Raw genomic sequence first — 11,392 nt, 5'->3', positions numbered from 1 at the left:
AGGAACACTACAGGTAGAGAAGAAAGAAAGGAAGAATGATGGTAAGAACCACTGAGATACCGAGTCCGGCCAGCCAGATGAGTATCAGGAGTGTTTCTTCATTGGAAGTGATGACAAAAATTGTCCTTTAGAGTATATTAGTTGTTTAATCATCAATGAGTAGACTAACGCATACATTTTTTTGGACTGCACCCATATAGTTTGTCTTTGCTGAATATACTATATTTACTTCATTTCTCTATTGAGTTAGCAATGGCAATATGATTGATTTATCTACTATATAATTTGCACCCATATAATGATCAATTAACCATGTTTCTCTATATAATTTGTCTTTGCTGAATATACTATATTTGTTTGGTCTGCACCCATATAATGATCAATTAACTCCTGAAAATACCCTTTCCAGACATAATTTCTTTTCATCATTGTTAAGGCTGATTTTACCTATTTCACTTAAATGGCGACCTCCCTGCACTCCCATTTTTCTGCTTAGGATTCTCATTTAATTGGTGAGCACTCAGATTTGGAATATCAGCTCTTTAGTACTGGTTTATCATTTTAAGAAAATAGGAGCAATGTGATTTTGTTCTCTAGAGACTAGAATTGAATAGTTAGTCCTTTTAGTACTATCCTACTACCATTTGTAGCTAACAGATGCATCAGTTCGACTAGGCATTATCATGTATTGTACCGTAGTATCTTTTTTGCATAGAGTAAATACCTACTTCTGCTGCAGGTTACTTTCTTTATAAAATTTGGTTCAGGATGCCGTTTTACCTGTTGTAATACCTTCAGCATAGAAGCAGTAGTGATCTGCTCCTCCAAAGATCTATAGCTTGTGGATGCGGCGGATGTGGCACAGGGAGCAGATGAATTGGGAATAAGAGGACCCCCGGCGCGCGCACAAATTGTTTCTACCTGACGGCTGATAGTGAGGGTGAGCACCGAGTTGCAAAGTCGTTGCCCTTCCCTGCAAATTACAGTTCCTTCAAATTAACCAAATCACCATCTTATTTTTTTCCTAATTTTCTCTTATTTCTTAGATGCCTCTGACCTGTCCCGAGAAGGTTCGAGCCGAAGTACGACTTGTACAACGCATCACCAATTCGTCCGACAGTGTAAAATGCGTTTGTGTTAGCTGAGTGAAAATTAGAGATCAGCCTGGTGGTACTTTATTATTTTATTCTATAGCTTGATCTGCCAAATGCTATTAAGGAAATGAAGTTTCTTCCTCGATCAAGTTATCAATCCTTATTGGGTGTATGCTTCCTACTCAACACCTGAATAATCAATTTGTACATGCTCATATATATTAATATGCTATTTTGTTGGTGCATAAGAGATAATACATGCATGTGTAATCTACAATTTCAGTGAGCTAAAACCCTATTGTTCTCAGGTTTTTTGTCATGGATTATTTTATTCTCATGTAAACTATAGGAAGAAACACTCATGTATGTACAGAACTGAACTGAAGCTACCATGGAAATTACGTTCTATAGCTGTGGGTCATTTCCGGTATGAACAAAATTACTAAAATACCGTTGGACTAAAATACCGTTCTCATGTAAACTATACTGAAGCTACCATGGCTGCTGCAAAGGGGGCTGGTGCTCCAAAGAAAGCAAAGCAGCAATTCTTCCATCGGTTGGACTAGATATGTACATACGGTATGACTAGCGCTTCTTGGGTTCCATGCTTGATACAACCGTGTTAAATAATGTGTCATCATATAATGATTGTGGTTTCTCTTTTCCTCACAGCATCTTCTGCGATCTGTTTGCTTATCAAGCTAGGTTTACCGTTAGATGGGTGTGTTTCTGAAGAACGCTTCTGAGCTCTGCTGCGCCATAGCAACGGTCTGACCATGGGGTCCGGAGATCGTCAACTCAGCACACTTTTGGGCATGCACATGATGTATTTTGTGCAGCTTTCTAAGGCAAAGCTTTGACACCAGCAGACCCATGTCAGGCCACTGCCATAGCAATTCCTCTATTTAGGCGCTCGACTAACAAATGCAAAGGTTTCTGTTACAAAAGGTTTAGAATCATTACCCTTGATGCTTGAATTTGGACCTTGCACCTTACTTGGGTAACATAGAGCCAAATGTCACATTGTCCAAATACACGTTCATAACACTTCGGGTTTGACATGGTCTCTATCCTTGATCAAACATAAAGTTACTAAAAAAGGCAAATCTTTCTCAACACGAACATGGTTTCAATTGGGTCTCTGCGCCATTTGGCGCACCGGGTCATCTAGTATATAGAGAGACTGGGCGAATTGAGATCCGGTTCTATAATTCAACCCGTTAAGAAATTATTGATTGCCGGTTACACCATTGTAGCCGTGGTCGGCGCAGGAGGCCGCGGTCCGCCCCTACCGGCGGCAGGCTGCAGCGGCACCTGCCCCGTTGGCCGAGCGCCCATGTGGCGATCGCCGCGACCCATGGTTTCCGGTGCGACACCACCACCCGCCGGCAACCTCTGGCCAGGCGGCACCGGGGCACCACGGCCGGCACTCGCAGCCGGCGGCAGCGTAGCCCCGCCCCGACCTGAAGGAGCGGAGGCGGCGTGCTTTGGTTATAAGAATTTGCATTAGGTTGTGATAAAATGTCAAGGCAATAGGTATGGCACGCATTGTATATAAACAGATATACCTCTTTTGTTACTGATGTGCACTGGTTTACAACTACTTGTTGCTTTCATATTGTGGGTAGCTTGAACGATTGCATTTTTGTAGAATGGCAGTTTCCTTAAATGTTAATCGTAAAAGAGTAAAAATCTCACATCTCTCACCATTGTTACAAAGGCATGCAGAAAGGTTCAAATAACTATAGCTTGAACCGGAAGCACGCTTCAGCGCGCTGCACCTGTCCCGGACGTCGATCAAGCAGTTGGTATTTAAAAGAGGTACCAGCAAGCAGAACAATAGCTTACATCCAATGCATACACACGGACTTGAGTTTTTTTACTTTGTGAGAAACAATATGATGTTATTAGTCAACACTCTGTTGTAAAAGAGTGTTTCTAAATATATGTACCTTCAACATTGATAAGATCATATGAGTAATGGTACAAAAAAATCATTGGCAACTGGCAAGGACAGGATCATTATGAAAGAAATCCATAGAAATGTTGAGCACTGCAAGTTTACAAAATACAACGAAACAGATCGTATCATAAGTATAAACCATGAGCTATCATTCCACATCGGTACACAAGTGCTATAAAATATTGTAAAAACAGGTATTACAGTATCTGGAAACAATGCTATACAAACATCAATAACAGTAGGGCCTTTGTCTTCTTTAATCAATCAACAAACATGCATGTACATTATCTTGTAGATGATCATTACTAAGAACTCCCTGCTTCCTCTTTCCAGGTGAAAAGGGCATGTTCTGAGGTGAAGCTAATGCAGATAGTAGTGGTCGATACTTGCGAGAAAGGATGATAGCATCCTTAGGGTTCATTTTTCTAATGACACCATGTAAGCTCTAAAGAAAATATTAGAATTGACTAATGAACCTAGGAAAGTTGTACATCAGAAACGATGAAGTGGTGTTCTTGTAACAAAAAAAGGAACATATTTTCAGACGACAAATGTATATATCAATTTCCTTAATACATGTACATAAGGAAACAAAAAGTAGTAGCTATAATACTTGGCAGCAATAGGTAACAAGCAGAGGGTAGCTCATCACAAATGAAATAGCTGATTAGAGCTCTAAGGACCAATCTGTAGCTTTGTTCTCTCAAAATTAAGTTATAAACTAATGCAAGCTTCAGTAATACGTGAATAATTTCTCTTATAGTATTTCATCATATAATAATATAAGCTTCAGTTAATTCCTAATTTTCCAAGAAATGAAAGGAAGAGTGTAACCGCTTAAACAACAGTAGCACGACAACACAAATAAACAAATATGGAGTTAAATTTACACGTGCAGGTTAAAAAATCACATACACTGGCAGATTGTTGTATGTATCGTATAAAGAATGATGGCCTAGGTAACCGTATCTATCCATTGAGATTGTTGTAAAGCAAATTGCGAGAACAATTTATATGCACCCGCGCACAAGCATCGACCCTAGCATCTTGAACTTTAATGATAGTAATGAGACTAAGTAGACAGTGTTAATTTAAAGGCAGGTAAGGAGACTATGCAGTGGCCCTTATCTAATACAAGAAATCAACATCATAGAAATCATTCCAGGAGAGATAAGGTGGTTAAGTTGAATTGACCTGCACAGAGAAATGCATAACTTTGTCGCGGCTTGCCGCGCGTTGCCCGCAAAATAGCAGGCAACCAGATATGATTAACCGTTTTAAAAGATGATGGAGCTAAAGCTGTATGTGCAAGTGATTTTAGCACAAGAATATAGAGTTTCATAAGTCTAAACGATGTAAAAAAACAGCAGCAATCATTTAAAGAGCAGTGTGAAAAAGAACACACTATGATAATATCGAGGAGAATAGCCCAAACAAAGAGCTGGTCACATGTAAATCAAAGCCTATGTAAGCAGAATATGGATGAAGTATTTGTAGGTCAAAAAACAATTCTTGGTCTTTGAACCATATCTACATCTGACATTTTCAATCAAAGGGATAAGACATATTCTTCAAAATACAAAAACAACAAACACTGATTTGCCTTGCCTTGCCCAGATATCATGCTTTTGTTTCTTTTATGAAGATACTCAAAAGGGTACCATCGACCTGATCCATAGAAGAATGGAAGCATTAGTATTATCAACCGTCACAAGGCAAATAACACAACAGAATCTGTATCATCTAACATCATTTGCAGTGCAAAAAAATAGAATCAATCAGGATGGGCATATTGTGCACAAGTACTTAGTATAAACAGCCTATACAATATCCCCTGAAAACCCTTATGCCAACACTACCAATAATTATCTGGCAAGTCAATTTCTACAAAGTCAAGTTCTTAAGCAATTTCCCTCAGGTAAAACAGTGCAACAACGGTAAATGGAGAGGTCAAGGCACCAAGGAAAAATAGTTAACGACAGTGAGTTCAAAAGGTAGAAATAGAAAGGCTCTACAACCATAGTAAAAATTAGTAGACTGAATTAATTTACACAAGATACATGTAGCAGAATGAAATGTATATCCGCCATGTAGGTGAAAGCTCAGTAAAACCTAACAGTGACAATCTTAATTGGTGACGTTGCCTCATCAACATGCTGGGTTCTTAGAGGTAGTATATTTGGTACAAATACCTAGAAACTGGCATATAATAAGCCTATAAAAGGATCTTCCTAGCAAGCAACAATGCAGCATAGTTTCATCAAACCGATATGGTTTGTCTGTGCGAGTTTACTGTAGACTATCAAATGTGAGTATAAAAGTTACCACTGAACACTCAGTATCACCTACGAACCAACAGAGCTGCTAGCGTCGATAACATGCATCTAAAAAGGAAAATAAGCAAGATTTGGAGGCAAGAAAATTAATAAACAGTACTACGGAAATTGGGCTAGATGTCTGAGACTACTACACGTTGTTCTAGTTCGCGTTGGACAAAATTCAAGGAAACAAACAATAGCTCAATTTTAGTTTCTTTATTATGCTTATCAATAATATTTTTGGTTGGCAACAGAATGGTCTTATTATTTGTTATATTTACTCTAATACCTCCCAAATTTATTTATCTACGACATTCAAAATTTCATGCTAAGAGAGTTGAAAAATGGAAATATGAAAACAATCAATTGGATCCAGTATATTCTAGAGGACCAGCATGGTACCTAAGTAATCCACAAACCTTCATACAGAAATTGATTGTTCTGAATGTCATTATGTGATAACATAAAGGAAAAGACTCTTGTGTCCCTCCGAACCGGATGGCTGCCTGACTGGTACTCCTTAATCCATGATGAAGATCACCATTTTATCACGAGAAATAACGAATGCAAACACCAATCAGAAATAAGCACACAAAAGTGTGAAAGGCACCGGAAAGCTGAATTTTAGTTGGTATCTTCACATAAAAAATGCTAATACCTATATAACTTCTATCTTTCTGTAATATGATGTTCTAAAGGCTACCACCATCCTTTTATTTTATCTGTTCACATAAGAATCAAATTATTAACATCATGGAAACTGAAACTGAAATAATAACATGCTAAGCTAGCTAGAAACATGTCTTTACAAAGGTCACCAACACTTCTATAAATGAAGTAAATAAAGACTTATTTCCTCCAGACCTTCTTCCTTACCTCAAAGTAGTGTGCTCCTTGATCTCCATCTCTGCATCCAACCCAATAAACTCACACAGATGCATGTGAGTGTTTTTCTGCTCTAAATACAGGACCAACTTAAATATAGGTTTGTGCAAGGTGCCTTTTGCAGCTTGGTAGATGGAAATACTAAGATGAAAGAATAAACATTGATCGGACCTGCTTTTATTTAATAATAATAACAAAACACATAGTGCTAGCCGTAACAGAAGATGTCATTTGTTACCGCAATGTGCCTTACTGCATGAACGGTGACAGTCGGTCAGTGCAAAGAAGGAGAAATAGTACTCACGTTCTCAACATGGCATTGATGCAGAAGATTGCTTGATTCGCAGGTGTCCACAGATCGATAGCTCAATAGTTCAAGCATGTGTCCTGGAGAACAAGTACCAACTTCTCCCTAACCTGTAACAATGGCAAGAATAAGAACCATAGAACAAAAACTGAGCCCTTCCTGCAAAGAGAAAGGAGGCAAATGAAATAATTTGAAACGGACATACTTTTTCAGCCTTGTCGAATTCTGCTTCGCTTCAGGCTGCAGCCTCAAGGTTGATCGGAAATGTGGGGATCGCCCTATTGATGCAGTAGACCTTCCTAACCTGCACCTCGACCTGCCAGTCAAAATGAACACACAAACAATTAATCCGCTAGGCACATCATAACACCCAAACAAACCGAAGATGTAACAAGCATGCACTTCGCGTTCTAAATTAGACGACAATAATTTCGAAATAAATGAGAAACCAGCATCTGACATCGGCATGATGGCCGAGATGACAAACCTGCTGTGTGGTGGCCTTGAGGGGTTCCTTGGGGTGGCTGACGATGCTCTCCTTGCTTAGGGAGGTGGCAAAGCGCACCATCTGTGTGCTGACGCTGGTGTAGGCCCTGGCGACGCGTGCAGGGTGTTCATGCTCTGCCGCAACAGAGTGAATTGCAGAAAACCACCACATTTGGGGTTAGCTTTGCGGAAAACTACCTAGTCCCTAATTATTTGCAAAATGCACCGCGGATTCAGTAAACTTGTTGCAAATAGCACTGATGAGGTGATCTGGCCCGTCTGATCACTTTTTGACAAGTGGGGCCAGATTGTAAGAAGCTGACTTGGAAAAGTTTTGACATACAGGCCCCTGGATCTAAAAATAAAAAGCAATCAGAGCCCCCCTGCTTCGACCCCGTCTGGATCGGGAGAGCCAGAGCCCCTGAGCTACCCACCCCCCGCGCCACTCCGACGACCTCATCGCCGGCGACCACCGCTGCCCTGTCTACCATCTCCTTCCTCCTCCCTTTTCATTTCTTCTCCACCGCTGCCTCGTCTACCATCGGCGACGGCCGGAAAGGCGAGAGGTGAGGCCGCGTTGGCCGGGATTGACGACGCGGGTCGCCATGGCTGTGGATCTCGCCGTCGCGCGCACGGACCTGGCATCAACGACGCCCTCGCACCCGTGACGCGCGCAGAGAGAGGAGAGGAGGAGGCATTCCCCGGCAAGGATGACCTCGTCGACGCAGACGGCCGCGCAGTGGAGGAGGTCCCTGCAAAGAGCTCCTCGACGGTGCCGGTCGGGTCGGGCCCGTGCGCCACCGCGCGGTTGGAGCCGGGCGGTTGCTCGGCCATGGCCTCAGCCGTGCTTGGAGAGCAGCAGGGGATACAGGCCGCCACGGATTCCGACGCCGTCGACATGGCCGTGGCTGCCAGCGGCTGGGCTAGGTAGGGGCGAGGTGCAGGTCATCCCAGAGAAGGAAAGAAAATGGGAGGAGGATGGCGGGGCAGCGGTGGTCGTCGACGTGCTTGTCGGCTGCGGCGAGGTCGCCAGCCCTCCGCCCAGCGCGTCGCTCTAGCGTCGCCGGCCAAGCAGCGCGGCGGAGGCCATGAACCCGACGCCCAGCGCGCCTCTGCCCGAGGGGTGGGGGGCTGATTGCTTTTCTGTTTTAGATCAAGGAGTGTGTGTGTAAATTTTTTGCTCTTACAATCTGATCCCACTTGTCAGAAAGTGATCAAACGGGCCAGATCACCTCATTAGTGCTATTTGCAACAAGTTTACTGAATCCGCGGTGCGTTTTGCAAATAATTAAAGACTAGGTAGTTTTCCGCAAAGCTAATCCTAAATGTGATGGTTTTCTACAATTCACTCGCCGCAACACCACGATGGCCATCTTATTACACGTGGCCTAATTTATGAAGGAATGCCGCCACCAAGTGACTCCAGCGACAACCATGTGATACGGGATTACACGTGGTAAGTAATCAAAACTATTTAATAAAAAGTGACTCGAGCGGCACATACTGGTTTGCTACCTTCCCTCTCCTCTCTCAATATGTTTAGAGCAACTCCAACGTACGACCCCAAACGAATGTCCGTTTTATCCGAATTTCGTCTGTTTGAGGATGGTAATGGAGCGGCGTCCTCCCATATTCTGTGATGCGTTAGCCATACGCTCAACGCGTGGCCGCATCTATTCCGCCCGGTGCCTGTATGCACTATGCACACAATTTTTTTCCCAACACACTTTTTATTTCATCAACGACATTTTAACACATGATAATACATTCACCCATTCTTAACTGGAATAACAAGCCCAAACAAAATAAAAAACACAATTAGGCATTTTAACAGAAAACCAACTTCCATAACTACTTCCATAACTACTTTCATAACTACTTTCATAAGTTGGATTAATATCTTCTCAATGCCTTCATTGTTGATCTGCGGATTCTTGATCTTGTATAATTTTTTCATCTTAAATTCTAAAGAAATAGACATCGCTTCACATATAATCTCATCTCTAGTCTTATTTCTAGCATCTATTCTAGCAACAAGTGCACGGGCATCTATCAAATTTTGCCCAATCAATAAAATCGATGTATTCTTCTTTTCAATACCAAAACTTGCATCCATCCTACATACAAAATTTGCGTATAAGCCAATAGCTATTGAAATTACGTCGAATTCGGAAGCACAATCGAAGCAAAGCAAGCATATACCTTATCATTTTGGTACTTGATGAACACTCACCCTGGATGTTTCAGCGTGGTAGAAACGCGGCGAATGACTTGCCGCGGGCAGTTGTCAGACTTTATGAGTGGCAACGGTGAGCCGACCAGCCGTTGGGCCAGCGCCGAGCCCGGATGACGGCCATGCATATTTTTGTCGGCGCCGTTCCGATGGAGTAGATCCGAGCAGCTAGAGGCGGAGTCAATGCCTGCATGCGGCGTAGAGGTGTTGTCGAGGCTATGCGGTCCAGTGCCCGGCCAATTCATGGCTAGGCATAGTCGTCGGCGTCCGGATGCGCACAAATCAGGCAGCCAGATACGCTGAAATCTGGCAGCTCGGCTGGACAATGACGCGGCCGAGACAAAGGCCGAGGGGGTAGGCGGTGGGGGTGGGCGGGAGGAGGAGGAGGCGCCGGGCTGGACAAGGAGGTGGCCAAGAAAATGGCAGCGGGCCGGCGGCGGCCATGGCAGGGTAGGGTTCGGGGAGGTTGGGGCGGCTCGGGGGAGGGTGGAGAAAAAGGGTCGCCTGTGTCCCCCACGGACGGGCCACTGGAGGACACGGGCACGCTTCACGCGTGTTCGTTTTGACGAAAACATGACCTAAAGTTGGGCCAGGAATGGGTCGAAAGCAAACAAAAAACAGATATTTATCCATTTGCTCCCGCGTGTTGGGCCGCGTTTTGTGTCCATTTACCCCCAAACGGATGCGGCCGGACCATTTAGGGTCATGCGTTCGAGTTGCCCTTATCTCTTCTGTGTGCCTCCCTCTCGAAGACCTCCTATTCGGCTTGTTAAGGGCCAGTTTGTTGGGTCGCGGGAACACGGGCCAGCCCAAGACTTGCCACGTCCGCGCTCGCTCGCACGCCAGTCGTCTAAAGATCGCATCTTTTTCTCCGTTCATCCTCTGGAATATCTTTTGGTCTAGGGAGTTCAAAAAATTGGTGAAACAAAAAACAATGTTAGCGAGTTTGAACAAGGGACTGTCTATTTTACATCCAACTGAAATTCATTTGGCTTTCAATCATATTTTCGGCCATCCAGAGTTTGACAACTGTCATCTGCCTAGCTTCTTTCCTGTCCACCGCTTCTCTCCTGTCCTCCGATTGTCACTGTCCTTGTCCCCCCCCCCCCTCTCTTCCCTCAATATACACTGTATACAATGTAATTACACTGAAAGATCACTGTAAAATTGCACTGAGATTACACTAGAAATTCCCTGAACTTACAGTGTAATTACAGCATAAATACCCTTAAATTACAGTGCAACTACCCCTGAAATTACACTGTAATTGGCTATGTGATGTACCTGCAATCACACTAAAATTCTCAGTGATTTTACGGAGTGATTATACCCCTGAAAAAATACACTGTAACAACCACAGAAATTACACTTTAATTATAGTAAAAATTAGGACTGTGATTGCCCTGAAAATTATAGTGTAATTAACCCTGAAATTACAGTGTAAATGTTGTAACTGAACTGTAGTTACACTGGAAAATGCACTGTGATTACAATGTAATTACCCCTGAGTTCACACTGTAATAGAACTGTAATTACACTGCAAATCCTATGAATGTTCACTAGGTTTCAGAAATGAATAAAACCAAATCTAAGATCATGGAAACAATCAAAGGAACAACAGGAAAAAGAAGGAAGAAGTAGCAGAAACAAAACCATGGCAAGCCTACAAATGGGGACCATGAGAAGCCTGCAAAAAGAAGAACAGAATATACTAGAGAAAGAAAGCAAAGGGAAAAACAGAGAAGAGAAAGTTAAAAGAGATGAAGCATTCAAAGGGGAAATGAAGTACTCTACCAGATGAGAGTAAAGTCAATAAGAAACGATTGAGTCTTAATTTGAGAGAAAGCATTGGTGCTACTTATTTTGCTGCTACCAAATTTCCAGTGCTTTTATTTTGTTGTTAGCTGCAAATGAAAAAAGTACATAAAGATAAATGATGCCAAGATGAAAAAATGAAAAAATACCAGTACATAAAGAACAACATACGCCAGTGCTACTTATTTACAGTCTACATCTCTGTTAGTGCACTACAAAACCACTAGCCACCTAAAGAAGATTTCAATGCTTATAATGCACATCCACTATGAGTTCCAAATCCATCTAAGA

At 42.6% G+C, this 11,392-nt stretch overlaps 1 long non-coding RNA gene and 1 pseudogene across 1 annotated transcript; one reads left to right on the top strand and one right to left on the bottom strand.

The window, feature by feature from the left end:
• Positions 1 to 814: 814 nt before the first annotated feature.
• LOC123182765 (uncharacterized) lies at positions 815 to 1,243 on the top strand. Its single transcript, XR_006492320.1, has 2 exons — positions 815 to 940; positions 1,047 to 1,243. It is a non-coding gene; the product is annotated as an uncharacterized lncRNA (long non-coding RNA).
• A 4,850-nt stretch (positions 1,244 to 6,093) lies between these two features.
• Positions 6,094 to 7,953, bottom strand: LOC123056588 (aspartate--tRNA ligase 2, cytoplasmic-like; annotated as a pseudogene).
• Positions 7,954 to 11,392: the final 3,439 nt, after the last annotated feature.

Source organism: Triticum aestivum, chromosome 1A (assembly GCF_018294505.1).
Source record: "Triticum aestivum cultivar Chinese Spring chromosome 1A, IWGSC CS RefSeq v2.1, whole genome shotgun sequence".
NCBI lineage: Eukaryota > Viridiplantae > Streptophyta > Magnoliopsida > Poales > Poaceae > Triticum > Triticum aestivum.
Note: the sequence above shows the minus strand (reverse complement) of the source record. Positions and strands in the feature narration are given on the sequence as shown.